Source organism: Oculina patagonica, chromosome 5 (genome assembly GCF_052425735.1).
Source record: "Oculina patagonica isolate OP01 chromosome 5, crgOcupat, whole genome shotgun sequence".
In the NCBI taxonomy this organism is placed as follows: domain Eukaryota; kingdom Metazoa; phylum Cnidaria; class Anthozoa; order Scleractinia; family Oculinidae; genus Oculina; species Oculina patagonica.
Genome location: NC_135762.1, coordinates 31,081,051 through 31,088,407, shown reverse-complemented (window position 1 = coordinate 31,088,407; position 7,357 = coordinate 31,081,051). Strand labels below are relative to the sequence as shown.

The window sequence follows — 7,357 nt, the reverse complement described above, 5'->3', positions numbered from 1 at the left end:
TCATTTTATTGTATATCCTTAGTTTTAATAAAATCAGTTTTGATAAGACCAGTTTTAATAAAATCCTTCGAAATGAAACGACCTTTTATGGTTTGGATCGGTTTTATATCAATTTGTTGCTCAAAAGTTGCCAAGGAAGGCAAAAGTTGCCCTAGGTTGCTGTTACTACAAAAAGTTGCTCAAAACGCTAAAAGTTGCTCAAAAGTTGCCGAGCACAATCTATTTATGCCTACTACACGTCCGCTCTTGTGTCAGCTATGCAGGCACTTGAAATCAGAATGAAACTGTTTGGTGAAAAACACTCAGAAACTGCTGACAGCCATTGTTTAGTGTTGCACCTTACCGAGTACTGTTGATAGCTCTCTACCGGCCAACCAGTGAGTATACTGAATTATGACGAAATTATGTGTTAATAATCTATTCCCCGGACACTTTACGTTAGAGTCTAATTAACGTTACCCTTTGTACGAGAGGCGCGGTGGCCTAATGGTTAGTGCGCTGGACTCCAGATCGAACGGTCCAGGTTCGAGACCTGGTCGTGGTCACTGTGTTGTGTTCTTGGGCAAGACACTTTACTCTCATAGTGCCTCTCTCCACCCAGGTGTATAAATGGGTACCGGCGAAATAATGCTGGGGGGTTCCCTGCGATGGACTAGCATCCCATCCAGGGGGGAGTAGAAATACTCCTAGCTGCTTAATGCTAAGGAAACCGGAATAAGCTCCGGCAGTATGCGCCACTTTGGCTCGAAGCTGACCTTTTTTTTGTACGAGAGGTTTTTTCCCTGGGATGTATGGGTTTAGAATTCGCTAAAGCATGATCTTATCACGTTTTCGAGGGTTCATCGCTAGTCGCGAAGGAAATTTGGTGCCTTCCGCGGCAGGGTAAATGAAAGTGTATGTAAATTTGTTAGCGATTGCAATGTACGGAAAGGTTAAAGGGAACAATGTTACGTGTAGTTTAGAAGGGTGGGTTACGACTGCTGAACTTGTTTTGTGTTTTATATCGTTATGCTGAACCATTAATGTGAAAGTTTTACGTGCAGATGTGATAACAAAAACGTTTGAAAAGAAAAGTCCCACGCCAATATAATCCCGCTATTTTTTTTTTAATCCAAAATTTATTCACATGTGGGTATTGGTTATAAATGTAAGATATTTTTTTATTTTTAATAGTTATCGTTTTAATAGTAAACACGTTTCTCTGGAAGATGACAGTTGACTCTGTACAAGAACAATTAATTTTTTGTTCTTATTCGTTTTTTTTTTTCAGATGGAGACTTTTTGATCTAACACGAGAACTAAAGCTTGATGAATGAAACACGTGACAAGAAATTAAAGTTTGCTAGTCATTGAACAAAAGTAAACAAATCCTTCCAACAAACCTTTGGCATAATTTGTTTGCTGATGATTGTTGCCTCAAGATCCACGAGCTACTTGTAAATTATTAACCTATAAAAATTCGATGTTACGTTTTGGAACTAAACTTGCCGAAATGAATTTTCACTTGTGATATATTTTATTGATGAGATGCTATTTGAAGTTTTTATTATCAGGGCAGGGGGAGTGATGTGGAAAGCAACTTCACATACATTCTCTTAAAGGAGAAGTTTACTCCAGAATGGCCATCTATTTTCTTTACGTCAATAAAAAGTTTACACAAAGAAATGTTATTCACCAAAATTTGAGCCTCCAACGTTCGCTATAACCCTACGAAATTTTTCCCAAAACTCGACAACTGAACGCCGCCATCTTGGAGCTGTAATGTATGCGTGACGTCAAAGAGCTCAGCCTGAAGTTTGGCGGGAAAATTTAAATACTCGAAACTTCTTCTTTCTTCGAAGTGGCTTTTGTCTGTCAAAATGCCTGTTTGTGCAGCTCCATTTAGCTTAAACAGAGCTCCAAGAGATACAAAAAACAAGGAGTTTTGACTATTAAAATTTTCCCGCCAAACTTCAGGCTGAGCTCTTTGACGTCACGCATAAATTACCAGCTCTAAGATGGCGGCGTTCACTTGTCGAGTTTTGGGAAAGATTTCGTAGGATTATAGCGAACGTTGGAGGCTAAAATTTTGGTGAATAACATATCTTTGTGTGAACTCTTTATTGGCGTAAAGAAAATAAATCGCCATTCTGGAGTGAACTTCTCCTTTAAATAAAATCGGTAGTGACTTGAATAGATACTCAAAAATAAGAAATCCCTTGTAAGACTGGAACACACGCACTCCAGTGTGCTTGCGGTTAGTTCCACTCTGATTTGCTTGCAGTCAGCTTTCATTTCTAAGTAAAAAAAAAGTTATATAGAAAAGCGACTTTTGTTTTGCAGCTGCTAATTTGAATTTTATGTACGCGGTCTGCTGGAAGTAGGTCTGGAACCGAATAAATATTCGTGGTCAGTTGGTGTGAGACCTGGAAGCGAAAAATCTTCGAAATCGCTCTGAGCTCTGAGAATAGTCACTCTATTTATAATCTCGGATAGCGATCGGAGGTCGTCCCGAAAGGCTACGAATAATTTTTCGATTCCAGGCCAGGCGCCTGAGCAGGTATTCAAAAACGTTCAAGTTATCTTTTATTTGTCCCTTATTTGATGTGAGGGAGCACTGTGCAGACCTTATAGTTCTGACATTCTTGACCTAAAGCTGGTCGGATCTGCTCAATTCTTTGGTATAATTAATTTTTATTTTAAGTTGGTTTAATTAGTTTTTGCTACTTTTATTTGGCGATCTGTTTTTAAGTAACATCAGTTGATGTCAGTGAACAGCAATTTTTCTCAAAACCTTGTCGGTCGCGTTTCCACGAGATGAACGTAACAGGAATTTCTTACTTATTGTACGACTTAAAAGTTCTCAGAATTCCTTTAGCTATTGGTTTTGAATTCACAGCTTTTTTTGGTAATACGTTCTCAGTTTAATATCCGATTTTAACATTTTAATGAACTTGCAAATATGGAAACGGGTAGAGCTAGAGCTAACTAGTTAAGCACCCCTTCCTCTTCAAAGCATCTTGTAGACTTTTTGCTTGAACAGATTGCCTAACAGCTTTAAGTTTAAGTTTTCTATAACTTATATTTGATTTAATTTTTTGTAAAAATGATCTGTTGATACTGGTCACGTTGTTTTGCTTTGACCAGATACTATTTGGATGACAGTGAAAATTTTAGAAAGAACATGATTTCGACACTAGTTCATGATCTAAAGAAAATATGCAAACGTTTCTTGTGCACAGGCGGCGTACTTCTACTTAATGTAAACTGTGCAGGTCCTTACGTAAGCAGAAATTTCTCTAATCTGGTCTCAATGAAAAGAGCGCGAGCAAGATCTCAATTCAGTAATTTTTCAGTTATCAGATGCTACTATTCAATAGTGTGAAAACGAAGTAAGGTCAAAGAGTAATTAAAGTAGTTGCCACCAGAAGACCGGAAGTGCTCTGATCTTTTAACTGTAGAGGGACGGATCACAACTTAATCTCCCGTAAAAGTTCGCTCTTTTTACAAAACGTGAACACCTAAAATTTCAAGATTGGATTATATTTTATCTTTGCAATAAAAATACATCGCAAGCTTCGCTTGTAATACGTCCACCACCACCCTCCCCCCCCCGTTAACACCAATTGCTATGGTCTAAAGCTTATGCACTAGAGTTTGTTTTGAAACAGACACCAAAATATGTCTTCTTTCTTTATTCGTTATTCATATAATATCAGTTCAGTTGCTACAATTTTAAACTTCTATGTTAGCATGTTCAATTTTGTATAAAAAAGTCTTTGGTCAGAAAAGGCAACAAAAGAGCTTGAACAACGCCTATATTGGTCTAGCTCTCCTTTAGGGGATTTAATTCACATTTTCTGACGACCATTCCCGTCCCTTTTATATGGGAGTCCCCCCGGGCAAGGTAAAGAGTGGTGTCTTGTTCCTGCCCAGTTCCCACATCGTTTGTCAGACTGTGTACAGCAGCAACACGTGGAACTCCCCTCCCCCCACAAACAATGTGGAAAACCGCTTCGCTGATGGTTATTTGATTACAACATTGGAAAAGGAGGGAGAGGACGACATGTGACTAGGAGGTATAGGAGAATTCACGTTTATAGAGTAAAGGACTATTTTCTGGGAGTGTTTCAACAATTTTCTTCCATGATTACAGGGTACAACTTTCCTACAAATAAACAAGACCTTATAATTTACGCTTCTTCCTCTGAAGAGAGATGAAATACACAATCATTAGAAAAGTGAACGATATTGTTCAACGCAAAATTTGATCTATAAGGAAAGTGTTAACTGTTCTCTTAAAGTGAATTATGAAAATGTTCACTGGTTAACTGGTTTCCCCTTTTTTCGTTTCTCTCGCCAACAGCTCATATCAGTGCCCTTTCAGAAAGGCCCTGTTTGTATGTGTTAGCAGTCACCATGTCTTCCAAACATTACTTGTAAAGGTGTCGTAAGAGTAAATTGAGTACATTCATTTTTTAAAAGAACTTTTTTATGTAAGGCATTGTCTTCTCCCAACCTCGTTCTTAGGGCTTTTCCCTCGCCCCTTCCAAATTACCAAAGGAAAAGCCCTGGGAACAAGGTTGTGTCTCCCATGGTTCCAGAGACAGAGAGTTCGATGAGTTGATTTGGTCTACTCAACCAAATACACTACCGAAATAGTAAAATTGTTACTCAAACAGTTAGCACAAACAACCTCATCTCCAATATCTTTCAGGCCCTCAAGTATTTGAACGACTGAAAGACACTGGGGACAAAATAGAGTATCTGAAAAAGAGCATCACCAAAATTAATAAAGGTAATGATAAAGCAATTTTGTTGATCAGGGAAAAAGGGTTGTTAAAAAAAAAATATTTTCTCGTACAGTGGAAGGATAGTCCAGTGCTTCCCCAACCCACCTAATGTGTTCCTCTGGAATTTTTCGGCCAAAACTACCATATTTCGCAATCAGTCAAAGTCACAACTTGATACTGATCAATTCAATTGAATTATTATTCCTTCTTCACTGGAAAAACTGAACCCTTTACAGACTTGGTTAAATTTCTGTAAATTTAAATTCTACAGACTTTCTATAAAAAGAAATTTTAAGGTCTTCTTTCACCGTCATAACAGAATGTTTGTAAATTATGGTTTTACATACATTTTGCGTACTTTTTGTATTTTGTAATAAGACAAAATATTTATAAAATGTCTGTGAATTCTTAGTGCTCAGAGTATGAAGCATTGACCATAATTTACAGACTTGACAAAATCTCTTTATTAAGTCTGTAAATCTACGTTTTACAGAGGATTTGAGTGTTTGCATAATAGCTTCAAATCTTATATAATGTCTGTAACAGGCACAAGCAGGGCTTTGTAAAATGTATGTAAAAGCGCATAAGGAGGGCTTTGTAAAATGTATGTAAAAGCGCATAGGCAGGGCTATGTAAAATGTATGTAAAAGCGCATAAGCAGGGCTATGTAAAATGTATGTAAAAGCGCATAAGCAGGGCTATGTAAAATGTATGTAAAAGCGCATAGGCAGGGTTCTGCGAAACGCATGTTAGGCCTGGTTCATACGTCGCATATCTGCCTGTCGAATTCAATTAAACGAATTAGATTCGGAAGAAGTTCAACGTCTGAATCGGCTGTCGAATTTCTGCCGCGTGTTCGACTAGTCTTGTCGCATTATCCGACAGAAATGCGACACCGACTCAAACGTCGAACTTGGCAAAAGTGTAGAAGACCAATGCAAGTCAACACAATTTTCGTACTTACCTTGCAAGCATAGCTTCAACAGAGCGAGAAATATAACCGGATTTTGGCTGAATTTGGTTATGGTAAATACCTAATCGTACCTTTTTGGCACGCTTCAGCTGCATATCAGGCTCGTTTGGTCTCGCCATGGGTATTTTGGTCGACTGTGTCTCGCCAAAATACGAACCATGGCTCTGCCAAACTCGCCTGATATGCAACCGAAGCGTACCAAAAAGGTACAAGTAGGTATAATAAGCAGGGCTCTGTATAATATCTGAAAAAGTGCACGTCAGGACTCTGTACTCTGTAAAAGTACACAAGTCGAAATCTGTGTTATTTATTCATTTATTTATTTGTCTGCTTATTTATTTTTCAATTAATTATATGTTTGATAAGCTTTAGTGACACATTGCTTTTAGAAATGCCAATATATCGAGAGTTCGCTTTATCGAAAACCTCGATGTAATGAATATCGGGGTACATTTTACGTTTGGATCTTTGGATTATGTTCGTTAAAACGAGGATTTTGTAATATCGAGGATTGTTATATCGTGGTTCTGTTCCATATATTTTATTGTAACTTTGGCCGGCCAGAAGAATATCATTATAATATATATATCATAATATTTATTTATTTATTTATTTATTTATTTATTTATTTATTCCTTTATTTAGTTATTTATTTATTTATTTATTTATTTATTGCCCCCGCAGGGTTTTGGCCTCTGCAGGGTTTTGGCCTCTGGAGGAGGCACACTAGGAGACCCCGGGTGTATACATACAAGGACAATGAATATTTGTTGAAAAAGTAAGAAATGTGTCTGTAGTGGGCGAAGCATTCTCGATTTGACGAAACTAGGCGCGCACAGTCGTGACGGGTAATATTTTTGCAAGCGCGCACGGTGGTGTCGGGTACTTGCAACCACGAGGTCGCGTTTGGTCACCTTCGCGTTTCGAGCTTCACCATCTGCTAGCAGCGTTTTGTTTTCCGGTTTTGGCCTACGCGTGTTCACAGATTTGTTTGAGCGGTTTCTCTGCTTTGGTTGTGTTAAGTGATATTTGAAGCAAATGTTTGTTAGTAATACGTCGAAAGATTTCGAGCAATTGGTTTCGTGTTCTTGGCTACTTGCCGGCTACCTATGTTCCAAGCGTTACATTTGTAAGGTTTGCTTTCGGAGGTTTGTTGTATCGTATACATCTTACAAGTTACAACGAGTAATAAACAAAAGCGTGAACTTTGTCATGTAGTACAAAGTACAACGTAATTCGTTTCGCTAACAAACTGTCAGATTATTTGATCCAAAGAGTGGGTTGTTTTCTCGAATCTTGTGCCATATTTTGTTACTCGTGGAATTTTTTAGGCTTTTGGCCTGGAAATTATTGTAAGTTTATTTTGAATGTTATAAGCCCAGGAATAAGCTTGTGTTTTGTCATCACGAATAATGTGTTATGTGTTATTTCCGCTAGGTGTTATTTACGCGCGCTAGGTAATATAATTCGACTTGAACTTGTGAATATTTTTAGGACGTAACGGTGTCACACAACCAGAAATTCCGCATGACACAGTAAAAAAGAAGCCTAATTGTGCAGTCCATCGGCATTAATAATTAAGTGCATCTGTCACAGTGAGCCGACCAGAGCC

At 38.0% G+C, this 7,357-nt stretch overlaps 2 protein-coding genes and 1 pseudogene across 5 annotated transcripts in view; all 3 read left to right on the top strand.

Moving 5' to 3' along the window:
- The window catches only part of LOC144654482 (uncharacterized), a 48,464-nt pseudogene extending 45,055 nt beyond the window's left edge, over positions 1–3,409 (top strand). The window contains exon 4 of the transcript XR_013570909.1: positions 1,271–3,409. The product of XR_013570909.1 is annotated as an uncharacterized LOC144654482 (transcript). The remainder of the gene's footprint in view (positions 1–1,270) is intronic.
- The window catches only part of LOC144654284 (uncharacterized), a 115,698-nt gene that overhangs the window by 32,100 nt on the left and 76,241 nt on the right, over positions 1–7,357 (top strand). The window lies entirely within an intron of this gene.
- LOC144654279 (uncharacterized) overlaps positions 3,697–7,357 on the top strand; it is a 38,366-nt gene continuing 34,705 nt past the window's right edge. The window contains exon 1 of the mRNA XM_078514371.1: positions 3,697–4,777. The gene's annotated coding sequence lies outside the window, so the exon portion shown is untranslated. The remainder of the gene's footprint in view (positions 4,778–7,357) is intronic.